Source organism: Talpa occidentalis, unplaced genomic scaffold (genome assembly GCF_014898055.3).
Source record: "Talpa occidentalis isolate TD23 unplaced genomic scaffold, MPIMG_talOcc4v2.1 talOcc4.5, whole genome shotgun sequence".
Lineage (NCBI taxonomy): Eukaryota > Metazoa > Chordata > Mammalia > Eulipotyphla > Talpidae > Talpa > Talpa occidentalis.
The window spans coordinates 7,004,596-7,026,692 of NW_023604861.1; the positions used below are offsets into that span (position 1 = coordinate 7,004,596).

Below are 22,097 nucleotides of genomic sequence, written 5' to 3' on the forward strand. Positions count from 1 at the left end.
TCTATTAATTAAACTTTAATACCAGTAGTATATTCTGTGAAACCAAACTTTTTCTTTCATATGTTAGAAGGACAAAAATAGTCTTAAACTGTGGTCAAGTTTTACTAAGAGATTGAAGACTGTTTTGGTCACCATGAGATCTGGTGCTCTTCTACCTACAGACTTGGTCAACTATAGAAAAATTCAGTCAGTGTTGCTGAGCTTTGTCAGAGAAATAGATTTACTGTTAAAATCTTTGTTACTCTGGGAAATTGAGTATTATTTTATAAAAATATGGTAAGTGTGTTAAGTCTGTACAAAAATTTCCCTGAAAATAAAAATTTTAAAATAGTCTGATTAATTTTTTAAAATATGGGAGGTCTTGGAAAGACTCCTAAGACATCCCATAAAATTACTCTCCTTGTGGAAAGAAATATCGGGCCAATCTTCACAGGAAGCACTATCCTATAAAGAGAAATATTGTGATTTTAGCTTGTGCATATTATTGTGAGTGTTCGAAAATTATGTGAAACCTAAAGTCTAATGTGTTCTGGTGAAATATTATTCACTGGTCATTTCTGATTATTCTGAAAATGTGTACGTCACAAAACTGAGCAAATTTCCTTGTCAACTAACTTTTTTGTAATCAGTTTTTAATTTTTTTAATTTTTTATATCATTGTTCATTTTTAAACAATATTTGCTTCCCTCCACCCCCTCAGGTGCAGTCCCCATAGAGCTTCTTTCACCAACGCACCCATGCCCCATCACCTCAGTCCCCTGGGTGTTATCCCTCAGATCCCTCTCCCTCCTTCTCTCCTGCAGGATGTCTCTGGTTTATAATTGTCTGTTTTTGCTTTGTTGTGCTTTGTTATTATTTTTTTACACTGATGTCTTATTTGCTTCTCCTATATTCCTGTTATAAATGAAACCATGAGATATTTTTCTTTTTCCTTCTGGCTTATTTCACTGAGCATAATTCCTTCTAGCTCCTTCCACATTGCTGCAAATGGCATGAGTTTATCTTCTGATCAGCTTTTAATTGTAGTTATTTTAAGTCATTTGCTAGGTACAGGAGTCATATACTATGTTTTACATTCAGAAAAATTCACAAAGGACTGACAAGTACCCAGGAAATACAGGTTGTTAATGCAACTGAGTAATAATTACAGGGTTTATGGAAGAAACTGGACTTACAAAAATTATGAAAAGAAAATCAAAATTCAGTACTTGGGAACTAGTAATAGGTGACTTTAGGTGCTGCCCCTTCTCAGCAGGAATCAGTTTAAGAGGACAACACCCCTACCACACCATCTTAAGATTAAAATCCTTTTTAAAGACAAGGTGTTACTGTGCTTGACATGAACCAGGAAAAATGACCTCTGCCTTAGAAGCCTGTACTACATTCCTCAGGGCCATGGCGATGCCTAATGCTTAGGAGAGAAATGTTATCAATAGTCTTGTGACCAACAACATCTACACTGCTCAGCCTCCCCAGACTTGAGAATGAAGAAACTCCCTGCTCCTGAATGTCCCCACACTCCTTTCTTTTCCTGTACAATCTCCCTCACTCACGACTCATGGGGGCGCCTTTTCTGAGTGCTGACTCTGCTCCCCTCACGCTGTGGTGCCACTCACTAATAAAACAAACCCTTTTTTTTTTGGAAGCAATCTTGGGGTTCATAGTTTGGCTTTCTGAGCATGAGCAATACAACCTACTTAGATCAGTCACACTTTCACGTTTGACCTAAAATTATTTTATAACCTTAAAATATTAATATTAAAAATGAGCTGTTTGCATTTCTCCCTGATCCATTACTTTTATTGTTTTGTGAATACTAAAATTAATTGGTACTTTGGGTTTCAAAGTAATTTTTTTCCAGTTCAATTTTGGGATATGCCTTATAATGACTCTGAATTTATATGAGCAATTTTACAGATTAAGTAAAAAAATGTAAGATTTAATATTTCAGTTAGCATGAAGGGATGCTAACATAATGCCTATGACTCACCTTCCTGTTCATTCCTCACAGTCCATTAATAGTGACTGAATTGCCAACCGTGGAGAATAGTGAGCTGGTAAACTGGTCAAATACTTGAGAGCTTTTGTTTAGACTAACTGTCCAGACAATTTAATGTTTACACTTTTTAAATTGACCTGGGATAGTATCTGAATTATGCACTTTATTTCCTTTGAAAATATTTATGAATTTCTTTTCAGATTTACTACAAGTAAAAATCCTTCCACAATCCTGGCTTAATTTGCTGCTTTATGGAACATACCAAGTTTTCAATACCAGTGGTGCATGAAATAAGAGGCATGTGCTTTGAATAAAGCACAATCTACCTTCAGCTGGGATATTCTCCTTGTGAGCACACTGAATTGCTGTGCTCACGCACAGCCTACATTATAAAGCTATTTCAGATACTGAATGGAATGCCAAAATAAACAGATCATCATTTCCAATTAATTGCCTTGAGTAACTGAGTAATTTCTCACACTACTCAGCACTAGTCCAACCCATCAACCCACTAAACTTTCACCTCTGGTTTTGGTTATTAACACAGAGGCAATGAAGTGAAAGTGGTAAGATGTAGCAATGGACAGAGCAGACATTAATTTATCTCTAGGTGGGAAACATTTCTAAGTTTCAAGGAAATAAAATAAGCAATGTAAAAATATAAAAATAAGAACAATATTTATTTGTCACTTATTTAGCATTGCTGACAAGGCAATGTATTCAGGCTTACTTTAGCCTGAAAAAAAAAAAAAATGAGCATAAGCATTCCAGTCACCAGGTTAGTTTGTTGACAAACTTAGAAAGTCTTCCATTTACTGCAGATTACACTTTGTAACATTTCCGTTTTAAAAGATCTTTTCACATCATTTTTCCTCAAAGAAAAACAGGACTGAGAGGCAGCGGGACATAAGCAATAGTCTCTGAGCCTATCAGTGAGGTGAGAGCGGAGACAGGAAACCAATTGCCCAGGGTCACAAGTGGGTGCAGGAACACAGGTGGGACTGAGACCCAAACAGGTGCTTTCACCTGCTCTTGAAGAGGTTCCGATGGCCAGAGATCACTCAACACGTCAAATCCCCAGTGCTGCTCCCCAGGCAGTGGGCACACAGGGGTTCTTTCAGGCATAGTCCCCACACACACCGCTGACCGCAGCATCCCCTCGGACTAGCTTGCTGTGTGGACAGACCAGACTTGTGCACACAGGAGTTGACAGTCTGGCAGAACAAACAACCCACACCAAACAAGACCTGGGAGAGAGTTGTCAGTGCACTAACAGAGCTAGTGATGCACTTATTGTGAACAGAGGCCAATGGAGATAGCAAGGAAGACGTCACAAAAAGGGAAGCGTTTGTTTTATGATTGTTTGCAGCACATTTTAAATGTTTTTTAATTTTTTTCTTACATCGTTGTAGCCCCATAGTTCTCCCACCACCATATCACCCATGCAACCATCACTATATTCTCTTGTGTTCATCCCTGCCCTGTTTTGTTCCTCTCCCACCACTCCTTTGCTGTATACCTCAGTTCTACTGCCAGCTTGATAGTCTTTTTTAAAGATTTTTTTTTTTAAAGATTGATTGATTGATTGATTGATTTATACATACAAGCACTGGGCACAGTCAGAAGCGCGGGAGGGTGAGAGAATTCACCAGAGCCAGAGCGGGGAGCAGAGCAGGCAGAAAGACCAAAGTATACTGCTGAGGGGAGCAGCGGGCGGCATGAGGGACCCTCCTCCGGTGGCCGGGGAGCAGCTGGGGATCGAATCGGCGCTGCAGAAGCTGCTGGCAGCTTCACAACCCAGCGCTCAACCGTTGCACCACAGGGGAGGCCCTAGTCTTGACTTTTTTTGACCCTTTGTTTGGTTTCTCTATAGTCCACATGTAAGTAAGACCATCAATATTCTGATGATGGTGAAATTCTGACCAATTTCACCTAGCATAATCCCTTCCAGCTCCATCCATGTTGCCACAAATGGCATAAGTTTGTCTTTTCTAATTGCTGAGTAATATTCCATTATGTAAATACACCACATCTTTTTGATCCATTCATCTATTTGGGGGCATTTGGGTTGTTTCCATATCTTGGCTATTGTATATAGTGCTGAAATAAACATAGGAGTGCAGATTTCCTTTCAAATTAGTATTTTTGTATCCTTTGGGTAGATTCCTAGGAACGGAATCGCTGGATCATATGGTAGATCCATTTTTGTTGTTCTAAGGAAACTCTACACAGCTTTCCACAGTGGCTGAACCAATTGACATTCCATTCCCATCAGCAGTGTAAGAGGGTTCCTTTATCACCACATCCTCGCCAACATTTGTTGTTTCTCGTTTTTCTAATGTGGGCCATTCTAACCAGTCTGAGGTGGTATTTCATTGTGGTTTTGATTAGCATTTCCTTGACAACTAGTGATGTTAAACACTTTAATATGCTGCATTTCTTTGGAAAGTGTCTTTTTAGTTCAAAGGGGGATGTGTTTGAAAGAAAAACAGACAACTATGATTTGGAAATGTAGCATGGGAAAACAAATATTTATGTTTATGGGAAAGCATGTCTCTCACTGGTCCATAAAAGGTTCTATGGTCTTCAGAGTATGATGGTGAGGCCACTGACAGCCAAGGCTCAGCCAAAAGGCCCCCCCTTTTCCACTTAAGCCCCCCCAAATCAGACCTCCAATGTAGACTTCATGCTCCTACTTAACACTGAAAGTCATGCATTCACTCTAAAATGCGTATCAAATCCCTTCTGTGCCCACCACTGTGCTAATAAGTCTAGGGCTACAATGATGGGCATGTATCATTGCCCTCTTTCAGATTATAAGCCAACAAGGAAGACACAATACAACACAACAAGCAATTAAAATCCCAATAATGCATGCATACAATGACAGAGCAGCAGAGTCCCCTGGGACACGGATCATGGTAACTGGAATAAAATAAACTGATGAAAACTTTGTCAGCCGGCCCAAGTTACTCATACATGAAGCACAGTATTTCAATCTCAATTACATAAATAAGACAAAAAGATTCTTTCCAGGATGAAAAATGTCCTCCCCTTTGCATCTGAGAATTTCGTCCTGCAGTTCATATTAAGTATGCCATGATTCTAACATGCTCAGGTCACCTGCTATCGGTGACTTTCTTAGAAAATCCAACCAGGGCTTTCCTAACCTTCTAGAAAGAGATTTGAGAAAGTAACCTTCCCCTTCATTGAAGGCAAGTCTTAACTCAGTTTCTCCATCTGTGGGGACTGAATCAATTACTGTATGTAAAGCACCTAGGACAGAGGTGGCCCACAATGAGCTACTACACAAGCGTGAAGGATGTTAGAAGCCATAACCACAGAGCAACTAGTTGGGGAGGCCTCCCCATCAGCCTTCCAGAATGCAGATGCCCGATGTCTGCAGTCAAGAAGTCTTGTTCCTGAGACAGTTCAGCTGCTACTGGCCCTGAGCTGTGACTACATCAGACCCTTCCTGAAGAGGCAGGCCCTGCCCCTACCTCTTTTCTACTTCCCATCTCTTCCTCTCAATCGGCTCCTTCCTCTCAGCATAAAACCCTGCTTGCTTGCATATTTAACCACACCCACAAGGTTAAAACAGAAGCATCCATCCAAAAGAAGAACAAGACACTGTTCACAAAGGGAAAAAAATGTGGCACAAAATTGTAAATGTCTGCCACATGACAGATGAGCGGATAAAGCAGATGAGCGGTGTGTATATAAAATGGAATACTACTCAGTTATAAAAAAGGATGTAATCCTATCATTTACATCATGTATGGACCTGGCCAGGATTAGGATTAGTGAAAAAAAACAAAGAAAAAGCCAAATTCCATATGATTTCATTCATATGTGGTATATAAAGACACATAAATGAACTAAGCTATTTATTAGTAGACCTAACAATAATAGATTCGGCAATGGGAATTAAAAGAGCATGAGGTGGTAGGACAAAGGTAACTTGCAATTTTAACAAGGATTCACCAGAGTAGATCTTTAAGAAAATTACTTGGAATATGGTATAAAGAAGGTAGACATGGAGGGACAGAGTTCCACACAAAGAAACTAGCAAGTGAAAGGGCCCTGAGGTTGTAAGCATACCTTACCTCAAGGAAGAGCTAAAAAGTGAGAAGGGGAAATAATCAGGTCAGAAAAGGTTGGGGAGAGGCTTGAAGGACTCTAAAAGAAATGGGAGGCCATGAAAGGTGGTTCTGGATTGACTCCCAGCAGGGATATGCTGTCACTTATGTCACGCGGTCACTCTGATGGCATTTTGAAAAATTCCTGGAGGGAGGGAAGGGCGGGAGCTTGCAGAACCAATTGGAACTAATTTGAGGATGCAGGTAAACGATGCTGGGGACGGCACCCGCTGATGCACTGGGAGGGGCTAGAGGTCGGGTTCTATGTTTATTTTGAAGGTACAGACAAGGAAATTAACTCAATTCCTGGAATGTCCGTTGCCCTGTCATATCTCCATTCTTCTCCTCCACCATCTTCTCCAGCTAAATTCCACCCATCTCCAAGGACTAGTTCCGATGCCACCTTCTTCCTGAGATTTTTCTAGACACTTCCCTGATCAGAAGGAACCACTGTCTCATCGGAACTCCCCGGGAGGTCATCTGTAACTTTCCTATGAGCCAGATAAACGGTTCCCTGTCTCCTCTCCACTGTACCCCCTCCAGACACACCTCTTCAGCTCGACATGTACTTTATAAGGCTGACGATGCCACAATTATGAAACTCAACTTTGTAAGGGCACAGAGATTTCATGACAGGAGTAAGTTCCTAGGGAAGAAACCAACAGCTAAACAAATGCAAAATACTCTTCTTCACTAATACACACACATACACCTGAAATTTGACTGTTTTTGTTCCAGCTCTACTCAATCTCCAGCCCACCAGATCTAACCAGGACCTTCACACAACACCTACACGAGACACTTGGGTTGCCATGATGATCTAGTGTTCAGTCTCCGTGGTGTGACAGACATTCTGCAGGTCAGCGGGCTCACAACTTCCCTCAGCTGCCCTGTTCCCAGGCACAGCAAACAACCTCGACGGTGCGCTTCTGGAGGTGTGACCCTCAAACACAGATGACTGAAGCAAACGGCCGCTGACAGAAACGAGCTCCACGGCCAGCCCCTTGTTAGGAATGGTGACAGACCAACATACCAACATAACCGCAAAGGCTACAGCTTTGATATGTTCCCTGGGGCCGTGTGCGGGGCGGGCCAGAGCAAACAGGCTTACGAGAAGATTTCAAAGAACGAAGTCTAAGCACAGAGAGGAGACCCGGCAGCTGGCGCGTCCCGATTTCCAACCCTGTCCTCAAGCCTCCCTATCTCCTCGCTCTGGGAATCCGCAAACCGCGAGTGTATAATACGCAGAAAGTTCTGGCCGCCCAGCAGCATCACGAAGCCGCTTGCAGCCGGTTAAGCAAGGGCCCGTGCTTTCAGCTCTGGCGTCTAACATTTCAACAGACTTGAGTCACCGAGTGCTCTGTCAGTTCCACTCCAGCGCAAGGACAGTCACAGGAGGAATCAAAATCCAATGCCCATAAATAGGACTCCAAGAAAAGCAAGTTCCGTGCCCTACTTTTCTTTTCAACAAAGGTCCTCGGTGTCTACACAAGGGTAAAGGAAAACGTTTGATAAATAACGAGCTGATAAAGTAGAAAACACTGTTAACCCACAAAACCCCCTGCCCTGCCCTTCCCCTAACACACACCTCACTCACCCACACTTAGAAAGTCTTCCAAAAGGCTACCTCCCACTTCTGGATTTTGCCGTCATTCTCCATTCCCTGCCCCGCCTCTACTGCAGCTCTGCCCGGGGCAGTCTCATGGTGACAAAAGAGCTGCCAGCAGCACTGAGCTCTCTCATCCCACAGAGGGAGGGGGCGGGAGAGCTAGGTCAGAAGGCCAGCCGTGCTTACGAATGCGAGAGAATCTTCCCCAGGAATCCTGAAGAAGCCTCTCCTCAAATTTCCCTGGCCCCAAGTGGCAGAAGCCTTCCTCAGTTCATCCCTGACTCGTAACTGTCAGGGGAGACCGCCCCGCTTAGGCAAGTTGCTGGGGGTGGAGAGACTGGTGGAGAGGCGAGCCCACCGCTGGAGTGTGAGTGTGTGTGAGCACACACGCGTGCTGCAGACACAGCATTCACCGAAGCTTGTGTGTGTGACCACCGCCTGCCAACTCACACTGGTAGGGAGATACCAAGACGACAGGATTTAGAACGACTGTGGTACATCCCCCCTGGATCCACACCCCTTCCTAACTGTTCTTACAACTTGAAGGGGCGAAGGCTCCCCTGGGTACCTTACTGTGGGGTTTCTTTAAGACTAAATAATCCAGACTTAGAGAAATAAACCATTGTGGGAAGAGGAATGATTCTTCGTAGAAGATAAACTTCTGAAGGCAAGAGTGGGTTCATGGAGAAGTAGTTGATTGGCAAAGTATAAGTTAGCAGATAGCTTTGTTTCCAGAAGCACCTGAAGAACAGGAGGACAAATTAAGGAGTGAGGATTTTACAACATGAGACTTTCACCTTCTAGGGCACTAGTTCCTATCATATTTAGTTAGCAGTTTATTTTTTTCTATTCCGATTATCACTGCAGCTTTCAGTCAGGTAATTCTTGAGGCTGATATGCATTATTGTCACAGGAATAGAGAAGTTCTCACAGCATGTTACCACATGCTTAAAATCTCCTCAGTGGCTCCCCAACCATCTGGATTAAAATCCGGCTTCTTACACCGGTCCACCTGATCTGCCCCGAGTCTACCTTTCCATCCTCATTCCATTCCACATTTCTCAGCATCATCATTCTCCTGCACACCAGCTTCTGTCTCTCAATCTGACATGCTCCTCCCATTCCTGCCTCAGAACATTGGCACCTGCCATTCCCACTGCCTAGAGAGGGCGGGTCCCAGGGCCTCCTGTGCTGCCTGTGCCTTTTCATCTCTCAGTTATGAGTGCAAATGTCACAATCTTCTCTGCACCCCACCCCCACGCCACATATCCACACGCACCCTGCTGCCCCACCCCACCACACACACCCTGGGTCATGACCCTTCTATAGCTGACTGCCTTTGGGTCAGACACTAATCCCTGATCCAATCAAATGTCAATAGAGTGAAAGGATCACATGAGAAAGAAAGCTTGGTCCTTTAAACAACAGGAATTGTATGCAATGAGGCCAAGAGAGCAAGAATATAAGTAACAAGTCAAGTATTAGTAATCAAACTGGGCTGAAAATACAGAAATGATTAACAAGTCAGTCTACCATGATCTCCATCTTCCAAAAGATCATGAGAACATGTAGGGCCAAAAAAGTCTATCATCCACCACCCTCCCAATTCAAATACTAGCTGTCTGAGTCTTCTTTCAGTAAAATACAGATACTGACTGCTTTTCGTATGCTTTTGAAAAGCATAAAAGGATGACACCAAAGTCATTTTCAGCACCTCCAAGACAAAGGGTACTTGAAATAATATTATTCATTAGTATTTTTCATCAGTAAATAAATATATTTACTTTTAACATCAAAGAGATTTACAGAAACATCAGATTGCTTCAGAGTACTTTATGATATAAATATTTAACTTTATCATTATTATGTAAAATGTAAGAGTGATTAAGATCATACAAGCAAAAATTTAACAGTGAAGACAACATGGATAAATCTTGTGTGCAAATTATTTTTAAGGCATTAAGACAGGATTCAAAGAAACATAGAAAAAAGTAATTCTGTATTTAAAAACAAAAACAAAAACACCTTCAGTATTTGCCGAGGAGATGCTGCTTGAGCCTCCCACCCTTCCAGATTTGGGTGTCTTAAGAGATTCTATGTCAGCAACCAAAGCCAGTGCTGAAGCTAACTACCGCAGTCCACTTTCAAAATTCTTCAAAATCCATTTGGGGGTTGTCAGTAGGAGGTAAATTAAAGCCTTATGTATTGAGAAGCAAATAATTTGAAAAATGTACAGGGGCAATGAACCCTGAAGTTATCAGGCATCAAGATGACTATAAAAGTGGTTTCTATAGTTCAGCTGGAAGAGCTAAAATTCTTTTTATCAACTATTTTCTAAAAATGTATAGAAACTGCTAGACTTGGCCCTTGGTAAAAGATGCCACTATCAACTGTTTGTGAAACTATCATGTGAATGTACATAGCATCTTTTCTACTTTTTAAGTTGAAATAAAAACTACAAAACACCCAAGTAACTGAACAGGACAGATTTCTGAATCAAATTAAAAGAATGCAAAGATGCATAACTACACTAAACATGCATCAGATATTCCTAAGTGGACAACAAAAAAAGAAAACTTGAATAAATTGAAGTCTGGTAAAATCAAGAAACTGAGAAAAGTTGCTGTGAGTCCTACCACCCAGAACACAGAATTCTACCTTTAATACAGATCTATTCATATTAGTGATCTATTCATATGAGTGATTAGCAAAAAAAAAAAAGCCCTTCATAGTTGAATTTTTAAAGATGCCACATAAAGAAATAACTTCATACCCTACTCAATGTTCAGTAACTAGAAAATTAAAATGTGATATGATGGAAATACTTTCTTTGGTCTGTTTAGTTCTGAGAATGACCACAGTCCTGAGTTATTTTTACTGGCCCCCTTTTTTTTTTTTTAAGATTTATTTATTTATTTATACAAGCACTGGGTACCGTCAGAAGCGCCGGAGGGTGAGAGAATTCACCAGAGCCAGAGCGGGGAGCAGAGCAGGCAGAAGGACCGAAGGACACTGCTGAGGGGAGCAGGGGGCGGCAGGAGAGGTCTGCGCGCCATGCGGGACCCTCCTCTGGTGGCCGGGGAGCAGCCGGGGATCGAACCGGCGCTGCAGAGACTGCGGGCAGCTTCGCAACCCAGCGCTCAACCGCTGCGCCACCGGGGAGGCCCTTTACTGCCCCTCTTGAAGGAACTTCTTTCTTTTTCCTTATGTTATTATGTCTTAAATTTTTTTGGAATTGGTAAAAGTAGAAACAAACAATTTTCCTTGGGGGTGGGGGAGATGTTGGCTACAAGGCTTCCTTTGCAAGATTCAACCAGCAATTCCTTCCTCAGCACAACATGAGGCTGTGTGAATCTCATCTTAAAGTTCACTTTCAGACTTTCTCAATTTTTTAACTAAAAAGAATTTAAAATATTTACCAAATGCATAAAAAAGCACTTGAGAAAAGAAGAATTCTACATTGCTTCATTGACCCTAAGTCTACTAGACCAAGTCACTACAACCAGTTAAAAACTAGTGAAATAAATATAAGAAGCAATTTGCCAGTAATTGAAAAAAGCCTGCAAAATTAACAAATGAATTCTATTCTGACACTGGAAAGCTGGCAATGGTTACATAAGCTTTAGCCCACTAAAGCCATAATCAAAACTTGGACAATTAATCAACATTTTAACACTTCCCATCTGCACTAGAGCTCAAGGTAGTGCTTATACTGTCACTTGACAAGTTGCTTAGCGTGGCAAAATTTGATAATTCATGTCTTACTGAATTTTTACTGACTTGGAAGAAAATAAAACACCAATTAAAAGCAGATGTCACCTTTAATTCTAACTGGCTGACAAACTTCTGATTTTTTTACCCAATACAGAGACAGAATGCACGTAGATGACAGTTTGGACAGTTAAATATTCAAAGACACTGATATCCCCCACAAATTTGCAAGTGATTTTCCAGATCTTAAGCCCATTGGGGCTTAAATCTGGCAAACATCCAAAAGGAATAGATTCCTAGTCATCTAGGAAGTAAATTTATTGTTACATTTTTGCCAAGGGTAAAATACTGATCCCTGCCCTCCTCCAGTCTTAAGGCTGGTATCTTTAGCCTCATATACATGAAACAAACACATACATATAATACAAATCAAAGCCATGAGTACCAACCAAAACTTCTTAAATCCAGTGATAAGAAAAGCAACTCAATAATAAGTAGATGACCAAACTAACAGACACAACTGGCAATTAATACCTAGTTTCTTGCAGTAAAAACCCATATTCCCATGTATATGTACACAAACTTTAAATGTATAAAGAATAACATTTTTCATCTTTTAAAGATCGCTAGGCTAGAATTTCCTAAAGTTTCTCTATCTATGCACAAAGTAACAGCATAAAATCCTGAATGCCAATAAGGTTTTATTATAGCAAGTTTTTCTACAAAAAGAAAACATCTGATTTTTCCCAAACACCCCAATTTTAAAGTCAACATTAACACAAGTCTTCTCCCTATGATCAGCAACCCTGACCACAGCCTCCACAGATTGCTCTTGAATAATCTATGGGAGCTCCCCAAAACCAGGACAAGCTGGTACCAATCAGGCAAAGACAGGAAAATGAAGAAGGAATCACCCAGAAGTGATTCCCAGAAGGAATCACCTCCGAGATCCCAATCACAGCAGTGGGGTCCCTAGACCTATCACAGATCCTTTGCTTCAGTGGACTCACTGCAAAACAAGCAGACTTGGCTTCATCGTTCAAAGGGGCAAAGGAAGCGGGCTCACCCTCTATTGTTCTCATCATAGGCCTGAAAGTCAACCGAGAAAGAATTTGGGGACAGTGAAATGGAAAGGTGGCCACATAAAGGGACAGAGGGGAGCGCCTACCTGTGACAACTTCTGTAGGCCTCCTCTGCACTGACAGGCCGCTTCATGCATTGCTAATCAGAGATCCACTGGAAGCTTCAGAGCCAACTGAAAGGCCTGGTAGGGTATTTGGCTTTCAATTCTTCTCCTCTGTTTATTCCCAATATGTATTCATCAGGCTTAGAAACAACTCTTGAACAACGGCCGCCACTCAGCAATGAAATGTAAATTACTGACATGTGCTGAAACCTGGACTTGCCACCACTAATGAGCACATTAAAGGGGAAACGCTCACTAGATGGCTGCAACCTTTTTACTTAACCCTGTGTGCACGGAAAGCCCCAATTCAACATCAATTAAAAGAGTGAGCTGCAGAACAGTAACAGAGCAACGCTGTCACCACTTCTAATACCTTGCAGACCGACAGCTCAAGCAAACATGAAATTTTTACACTCCATCAACTAAAAATATCATGTGAAGCATATTGTCCATGTGCTCGCTCGGCTTTGGTTGGTGACGCTTGTCTAAAAGCTGCCATTATTTCAAACGCTTTCTTATGAGTGAAAATAAGATCGCTGTTTGTAAAAACAATAATAATAATCAACAAGGTACTAATCTAGTGGTTTATTCATGAATTCAGCAGACAATTCTAGATGTACTGATCTGAAGCACACCAGGGACTTGGCAAGATGCTGGAAAAGTTTAGGAGCTTGTCAAGAAAAAAATTATAATCATATAAGCTAACGATTTTGATTGCAAACTTTTGAAAAATATGGTTTATCTGAGCGAGGGTTCATTTACTGGAGCACAGAATATCAATTTATTTGCTATAAGCTAATCTGCACTTTACAACAGAAAAATCAAAATGTGAACAGTTATCTAGTATCTATTTTTTTTAAATTTTGGTTCTATTTAAAATTTGACATTTAATGAAAATTTCAAAATAAATTGGCTATAGAATGAACAAATAAAGGTATCATGAATGTGAAGTAACAATTTTAAGTTACTGTGTGAGAATTATTTTTCCAAAGAACACTATAAAACTCATCTTAGTAAATGTTCTAATTTTTCCTTTCTCCAATGACCTAAAAAGCGTACCAGATTCTCAAAGCCCCTAAATCCTAGTCACAACAAATACTGTACAACAACATATTAAAAATATGGGTCTCTTCACTTTGTAGTTTATGGTCAAAATCAATTCTCCATCAAATGGTGTGCAGCTAAACTCTTAAGTTTTTTTGTTTGTTTTTCTTTTTAAGATTTATTTATTTATTTATTTATTTATACAAGCACTGGCTACAGTCAGAAGCGCGGGAGGGTGAGAGAATTGACCAGAGCCAGAGCAGGGAGCAGAGCAGGCAGAAGGACCGAAGTACACTGCTGAGGGGAGCAGCGGGTGGCAGGAGAGGTCTGCGCACCATGCGGGACCCTCCTCCAGTGGCCGGGGAGCAGCTAGAGATCGAACCAGCACTGCAGAGGCTGCAGGCAGCTTCGCAACCCAGCACTCAACCGCTGCACCACCGGGGAGGCCCTAAACTCTAAGTTTTTAGAACTAATCATCATCGATCAGGATGTGATTAGGAAAATCATTTCTGCTGCAGTTTCTTCACCTTTAGAAATAATGATACTACAAGGGTACATACAGATTGAATAAAGTCCATGTGAACTATTTTTTTATACTTTTTGACAACCCCCCAAACAAGAGATCACTGCCTCTTAATATCAGAGACCCATTTAATGACCTCTTTTCTCTTATTGTGTTCCCACCTATATCAGGAGTCCAGGAGGGATGATTTTAAGATTGATTTATACACACAAGAAGTAGGTTACAAGCCAGATGTGGGGGGTGGGGGTGGGTGAGAGGATTCAAGAGACAGAATGGGGAGCAGAATAGGCAGATCTACTGAAATATACTTCTGAGGCGGGCAGCGGGCAATGCAGGAGAGGTCTGCTGCGCCATGTGAGTCAGCTCCCTGGCCAGGGATTGAACTCAAGAGGCAGTGGCTGGTGGTAGCCTGATAGCACTGTATCTTTAACCCCTGCGCCACCAGGGAGGCCCAGGGCTGATTTTAACTTGAGGGAAATTTCCATTTCTAGTACATTCCTCAGAGCATAAAAACATTTATCTGCTTTCTATAGGATGTGTATTTCTACATTCTGTATTATTTTTCAGCACCTTGGAAAGAATTGTTCTTATTCTCTGTCTTCTTATTCCACATTTGGGATCTCTCAATACCTGTAGTTCAGCATCCCCGCTGTTGTTTTAATTCTTCTACTGAGGACCGTTACTCCCACTAAGAGGCCCTACACCCCAGTCATTAAAACTGTACTGGTCATGCAACTGAAAAGTGATTCTCCCAGAAGGTCTTCTGCCTGCTGACATGGCTGCCACATACACTCAACCAGAACACAGCACCTACTGCTTCCACTGCTGTCTTTCTCTTTTTTTTTTTTTAAAGATTTATTTATTTACTTATTGATACAAACATGGTATAGTCAGAAGCGCGGGAGGGTGAGAGAATTCACCAGAGCCAGAGCAGGGAGCAGAGCAGGCAGAAGGACCGAAGTACACTGCTGAGGGGAGCAGCGGGCGGCAGGAGAGGTCTGCGCGCCATGTGGGACCCTCCTCCGGTGGCCGGGGAGCAGCCGGGGATTGAACCGGCGCTGCAGAGGCTGGGGGCAGCTTCTCAACCCAGCGCTCAACCGCTGCGCCACCGGGGAGGCCCCTGTCTTTCTCTTTCTATGTGTATTCCTGCTTACTACTTCATCCCACTTCTCACTTTCTGTGGGAAAAGCCGAACTCTCAGAGACCACTCTTGGCAGTCCCTTCAGGTCAGGAAATGTCCCACAAGTCAGCCACAGCACAGCCCATCGGTCAGCGTGGGCAAGGCCCTGGCCTTGAGCAACAAACTTCAACTCACCATATTCCTGCTTCTGACACCTGTTGAGTGGAGGAGGTATTGTGTCAACCTGTAAGCTGTTATAAAAAGCAAATCTGTAGCATGTGTAGAGTGCTGGACAACACCTGGCACACAGTAAGGTCACCATTTGCTCAGAGCAAAACCACAGCCATTTCTACAAGGGTACAATCCAACTCCGACTTTATCTATGCTCATTTCCTTTCTGTCTTTCTCTACTATTCACTTTTTAAATTACTTTTAAATGGTTTGCTAAAAAATGGTAATAGCAGGAATGATAATAAAAAGCACAATCTTTATATATGATATTAATAAATAGAGGCCCAAATTAAAACTCCAAAGCATAAAGACTGCAAGACAAATTCACCATTAACAAATATGTATGGAGGCAAAGCCATGTCAGAATAAAAGTCATGTATAGACATCTGATGGTTTTTCATACATATTAATTTAATAGGAAAGAAAAGGTCCTCAGAAATACTGTAATTTTTTTTAAGTAATAAAAAATGACTTCAAACTAGAGTGGTATAAATAGCAAAGAGATTAAATAAACCTCCTTCTAACAATTTCTCACATTCAGAAATGTATATAAGCAAAACTGGCAGAAAATGATTAATAAATACTAAGGAAGCAAATAATAGGAAGTTGAATGAGTAAACATGACTTACATGTAATTATATTAAGGCCAGAAAAGAATGTGGAAGGGGAATCAGGAAAAGTATTCAGAGAGCTCTTGCTCTTTCTGACCAGAATGTTCTTCTCCCATAAAATCTCAGCTTACAGGTCACCCTCTCAAGAGAGGTTTTTGTTCATAGCAACTTGCCTAAAAAGGCCCCCGCATTCACCTTCTGGCAGTTTCTCCAACTTTTGGGGCTCAAAACTGCTTTATAGTTTTAAGAAACTGGTTATCTTCTCAAAGAGCTTTTGCTAATGTGTGTAATATCGATTATTTACCGTAGTAAAGGGGGTAAAAATTTTAAACACTTAATTTTGAAAGACTAAATCCCATGAACATTAACAATGAGAATTAACATAAATTAGTAAGAGTGGAAATGCTTTACATTTTTGCAAGTCTCTAACATCTGGCTTAATAGAAGACAGCTGGGTTCTCATATCTGGTTCTGCACTCAATCTGTTATGATAACATACATCACGAAGCTGCTGGAAAGCCCTACTGCACAATCATGAGAGAATGAGAGGGGGTAAAAAACCTTATGAAAACAGCCTTAACGTGGCAGAGACTCTGCAAGGGTCCCCCTGAGTGGCCCAGAACACACCAGGAGCCAAGGTTCTCTTCCACCACCCACTTGTGTTTCTTTAGAGCACTCATTAGGACCTGACTTTGTTCAGTCTTCTATTATCTACCTGCCCTGCCAAAACATAACTCCATAAAAACTCAACCTTTTTATCTTGTTCACCACTGACTATATCTAGTATCTAAATAGTGTCTGGTACCTTCCCACTCTTGTCAAAAATTATGAGTTATGATATTTTATAATGATGTCCTTGCCATTTTTGTAATCCAATAGCAAGTAATCCACATAAATTCTAACCTTTTGCTCAAGTAGGCTGTTGCAATTCATATGTCTATGTTAATTAGCTGTTCCTTCTACTGTACTACATCACTATTCCAAACTGTGCGAAGGTGTGTTAATGGATATTCTGTGAGGACAAGGGAATTAAGGGTCTACTACAATAATATCACAAAGGACAATGTTTCTGAAATTCTTATTAAAAAGAAAACAAAAATGCAACAAAATGTGATTACTACTGTGGCAATAATCTGTTTTGGGATAATTCTGATTGGCTACTTTAAGCTAAGCACACATCACAACACAGCATGGTCAATCTCTTTGAGAAATGCATTCCTATGGAACAGCCTTACCACTGTGGGACACAAAGCATAAATACTTTAATGTGAAACCAGCAACAGAGAGAAGTACTCCTTACTGCACAGATTCAGAACTTTTGATAAGGCGATTTTTTTAAATAACTGACATCACCCAGAATGGAGTTTCCTCCGCCTAGGCCCCACCTCCCACCTACCCTGCTAATAACCAGTTTATAAACATGAGATTACTTCTAACTATCTCTTGTTACAGGGGCCACGCTTGGTTGAGATGACCTGGACAAGGTTATTAATGTTCCTGGAGAGCATACTTTCACTTTAATTTGGTGTCTATTCAATTAACATTAAGGATTAAAGACAAAACATGGTTCTCTTTGTCCTGGTCATGAAAACATCAAGCCTAAGGGATGAAGAAGAAAAAAATCATGCATTTTGATAATAGGGGAATATTTCTCAAATACAAGGCTAACATCTCCTGATACTGGCTGAATAGGAAAGGTTTTACACATCACCCAAGTTTAATACATAATCTAAGACAATAAGTTAATACTGAATCCATTATGTATTCTATGATAATTCAGTCTCCCAGAATAACACAGGATAAGCTCCTTTTGAGCTTATTTCATTTTAGATTTTTTTTTTTAAGATTTATTTATTTATTTATACAAGCACTGGGTACAGTCAGAAGCGCAGAGGGTGAGAGAATTCACCAAGCCAGAGCGGGGAGCAGAGCAGGCAGAAGGACCGAAGCACACTGCTGAGGGGAGCAGCGGGCGGCAGGAGAGGTCTGCGCGCCATGTGGGACCCTCGCCCGGTGGCCGGGGAGCAGCCAGGGATTGAACCGGCACCGCAGAGGCTGCGGGCAGCTTCGCAACCCAGCGCTCAACCACTGTGCCACCAGGGAGGCCCCATTTTAGTTTTTTTTAATGAAAAGTTTCAAGCATAGCCAAAAGTAGACAGGATAGACTAAATCTCCAGTCATTCATTACCAAGAATCAACATTTAAAACTGATTTAATTTTGTATTTTAGCAGTAGTATAACAAAGTTATTGGCCTTCTAAATATTATGCCATCATATCAAACACTGAGTAAAATATAAGTGAGTAAAATATACTAACATTTTATATGTAATACCTAAATCTATAGTGGATTCTCTCTACACATTAAATATATTTTATATAAATTGGGGCATTCATAATCAGCAACAGCATCTCTAAAGCCTCTCATTATCAAAACAATTTTTTAAAGAAAATATAATGGTTAAAATATGCTACCCCTAGTTTTCAGGAAATGATGTTCTTACTTCTCCAACACCTATATTCAACTACCAATTGAAGGACTAAATAAAAAGCTAATAGAACATGTACATGTGCACATACACAAGGGTTACACTCACACTGTAAGTATTTTGAGAAGTGTGTACACACAATACTCTGTTTAGCAAGTTAGCATATCACATACTGTGCTTCATACAGCACCTCAGGAACTTTGCTGCAATGCCTTTAGATAAGGCCCAGTCCAAAATCAAAGCCCCAGCAACCTTCTCGTTACTTCTGCCACTCTCCCCATTTTAGAAAGCATGCATTTAAAAGTTCACATACCCTAAAAACAGATCAAAATAAAAATCAATCTAAATTTCAGTAGGATATCTGAATCATTAATGAAGCAACATCCTAGTTGACTGCAAGTATGTTTAAAGCAACAATTACGCTTTTGCAAATTCCTATGAACTTATAACATATGGAGATGAAACACACAAGACAACTATACCAGAGGAGGGGGTGGAAAGGGAAAAGAGTGGGCCATACAATTGAAAAATTCTGCATTTTACCTGAAATGGTAAATATTAACTCTACGTAGAACACTGAAAATTTATAAGATGAATGCATGAATTTAAGTGAAATTACAGAAAACAATCCAAGGAAGACAGGAAAGGAGAAAAGACAAAAAAGCAAGAACATGGTCACATAAATCTGGTCACATAGGTAAGTTATTAAATGTTAATAGATTTTACTGAAATTGCATAGTGGTGACAATTACATAATCACTCCACGAAAGGTACTAAAAACCACGGAATTGCACAATTTAAAAAAGAGGGTGTTATAACATGTGATTTATATCTTAATAAAACTATTAAGGAAAATAAAGTAGGGCAAAGAGAAAAATTATTAGACAAAGCAATATAATTAAAAGATACAGATTATCAGAATCATTAAACAAGTACAACCCGACTACAGGCTGGCTTCAAAGACAGGCTTCCAAGATAGAGTCAGAAAGGGAAACGCGTGTCACATACACAGTCGAGTAAGACACTGAGGGTCTTTACACACAAACACTACAGAGCTTGTCCAAGGTCACAGCTATGAAGGGACAGAACAAGAATTTTAACCTTCTGATCCCAGATTGCAGTCAGGAGTCTACAAAACTCAACCTTTTTTTTTTTCTTAAGCCATGACATATTTAAGAGTTACACACACCAACATACTTCCATGAGGTACCCAGATCACACCCTACAGAGAAAAGAGTTATCTAGAATTCTGGACTTGTAAGGACTAAGCCTCTCCTTTTTTCATCCTACTCAAAAGAGAAAAAGGTGTTTTTTCAAATTTGAGTGAATTGAGTATCACAGGGATCATTTAAAATTCAGTCTTAACTAGTTTAAGAACAAAAATGTTGTTAAAATAACTGGCACACTTGCTAACTTCAGAAATTTATTATTAGTTAAAAAGTACTTACACACTTCACAACTGAAACAACACACCATGGATTACAACCTCATAATTTAACTAATAAGCTAGCAAACGCTTTCTTCAAGTTTATATGCACACTACAGTCATTTTCCAACCACCTGACCGTGGGCTGCCTACATTCCTGGGCTTTGGCTAAGTTAGCTAATTACTTGGTCTTGACTGTTCAGCTACTATTTGAAAACTTTTGGTCTTGCTAACTGAGTAGAAGTAGGGTAAAGGACTTTTAAAAGTGTTGTTCCCATGATCAGCCAACCTAGGCCAACTCCAGATTCTGTTGCTAACACAGAATGACTGCTGACAAGTCACTGCACCTGAGTTTCACTTGTCTTTTTTGTTAAATAGTTAACACTCAGATTCCATGGATACATGAATTAAATTAAATCATGTCAAATTATTTTGCAATTGGCAGTATACTGTATAGGTATATGGCAGTATAATTACATTAAATACTTGATCACTTTAACAGGAAAAACTTCTGAGCTCTAAAATACACACATTAATTTTCCCAAAACTTCAAATATCTCATTCTCCTAAAAACTCTCCAAAGCTCTCCTCACCTCCTAATGTTATTAAGTACTGATTAAGTAATTATTAAGTAATGTTATTAAGTAATGATTAAGTACTGATTAAGGTGATATGCTGACAAGGCCAGATCTTGTGTTAAATTCTTCATACACATTGTTTCTGCTCTTTACAACCACCATGACAGCCTGGTGTCAGTCTTTGTATTTTACAGATGAAAAATACTTGAGATATTTCCAAATTCTGCTATTATAAACAACTTTACAATGAACAAAGATAAAGTATATCTTTGTAGGTGAAATTCTTAAAAGAGTGAGAATTGGTTGTTGAGTCAAAGAATATGTTTATATATTTTTTTTTTTATTTATTTGTTTGTTTATTTATACATGCACTGGGTACAGTCAGAAGCGCGGGAGGGTGAGAGAATTCACCAGAGCCAGAGCGGGGAGCAGAGCAGGCAGAAGGACCGGAGGACACTGCTGAGGGGAGCAGCGGGCGGCAGGAGAGGTCCGCGCGCCATGTGGGACCCTCCTCCGGTGGCCGGGGAGCAGCCGGGGATCGAACCGGCGCCGCAGAGGTCGGGGGCAGCTTCGCAACCCAGCGCTCAACCGCTGCGCCACCGGGGAGGCCCTGTTTTATTTTTTTTTAAATATTCATTTATGCATACAAGAATTGAGGTACAGGTCAGAGGTGTAGAAGGTGAGAGGATTCATTAGAGACAGAGTGGAGAACAGAATAGGCAGACTGACTGAAATACACTGTTGAGGGAAGCAGCAGGCGAGACAGGAGAGGTCTGCTGTGTCATCAGGGTCACCTCCCAGGCTGGGGTTCGAACTCATGCTTCAGCGGCTGCGGAAAGCTTCATAGTAGAGTCTTAACACCTTGCCCTCCCAGAGAGGCCCTTTGTTTATGTTTTAATTTTTGATAATTTCTGGCAAAAAGCTAAAATAATTTACATCCCCAACACGAAGAGTATTTTCCTACACATTTGCAAACTACCCTAGATGCTAAAGCTTTTTTGTTGTTCTTTTTGTTAATCCAATGGATTTAAAATTTCATTTTTTTTTCCTAGGGGAGAGCGCGAACACAGTCCCCCGCTACCACAAAGTATGCAGTTTGGGGAAATCACAGGGGTCAGCACATCCAGAGTGCAATGGATAAGGCTCGCCCTGGGAAAACCACCTTCGTAATCATGGTGTCTCCCCTGCCAGGTAAGTATCATCATCTCTTCATTTTTATAAGGCATTGCTAAAAAACTCTCCAACCATCTTGTTAAAAAGCCTGAAAAGCCCCCAAACCCCAACTGCTTGCCACAGTTCCCTCTACACCCCAATGCTAAGCTTTCTAGATAGAACACACTCTCTATACATGCATACATATATATTTTCAAATATATGGATAAGACCCAAACTCAAAACACAAGTCGTTTTCATTAAATCTAACATGAATTTCT

At 40.7% G+C, this 22,097-nt stretch overlaps 1 protein-coding gene and 1 pseudogene across 3 annotated transcripts in view; both read right to left on the minus strand.

Annotated features, from left to right (window-relative positions):
• Nucleotides 1-22,097, minus strand: part of PCCA (propionyl-CoA carboxylase subunit alpha) — a 299,717-nt gene that overhangs the window by 221,850 nt on the left and 55,770 nt on the right. The window lies entirely within an intron of this gene.
• LOC119260047 (U1 spliceosomal RNA) lies at nucleotides 21,714-21,863 on the minus strand (annotated as a pseudogene).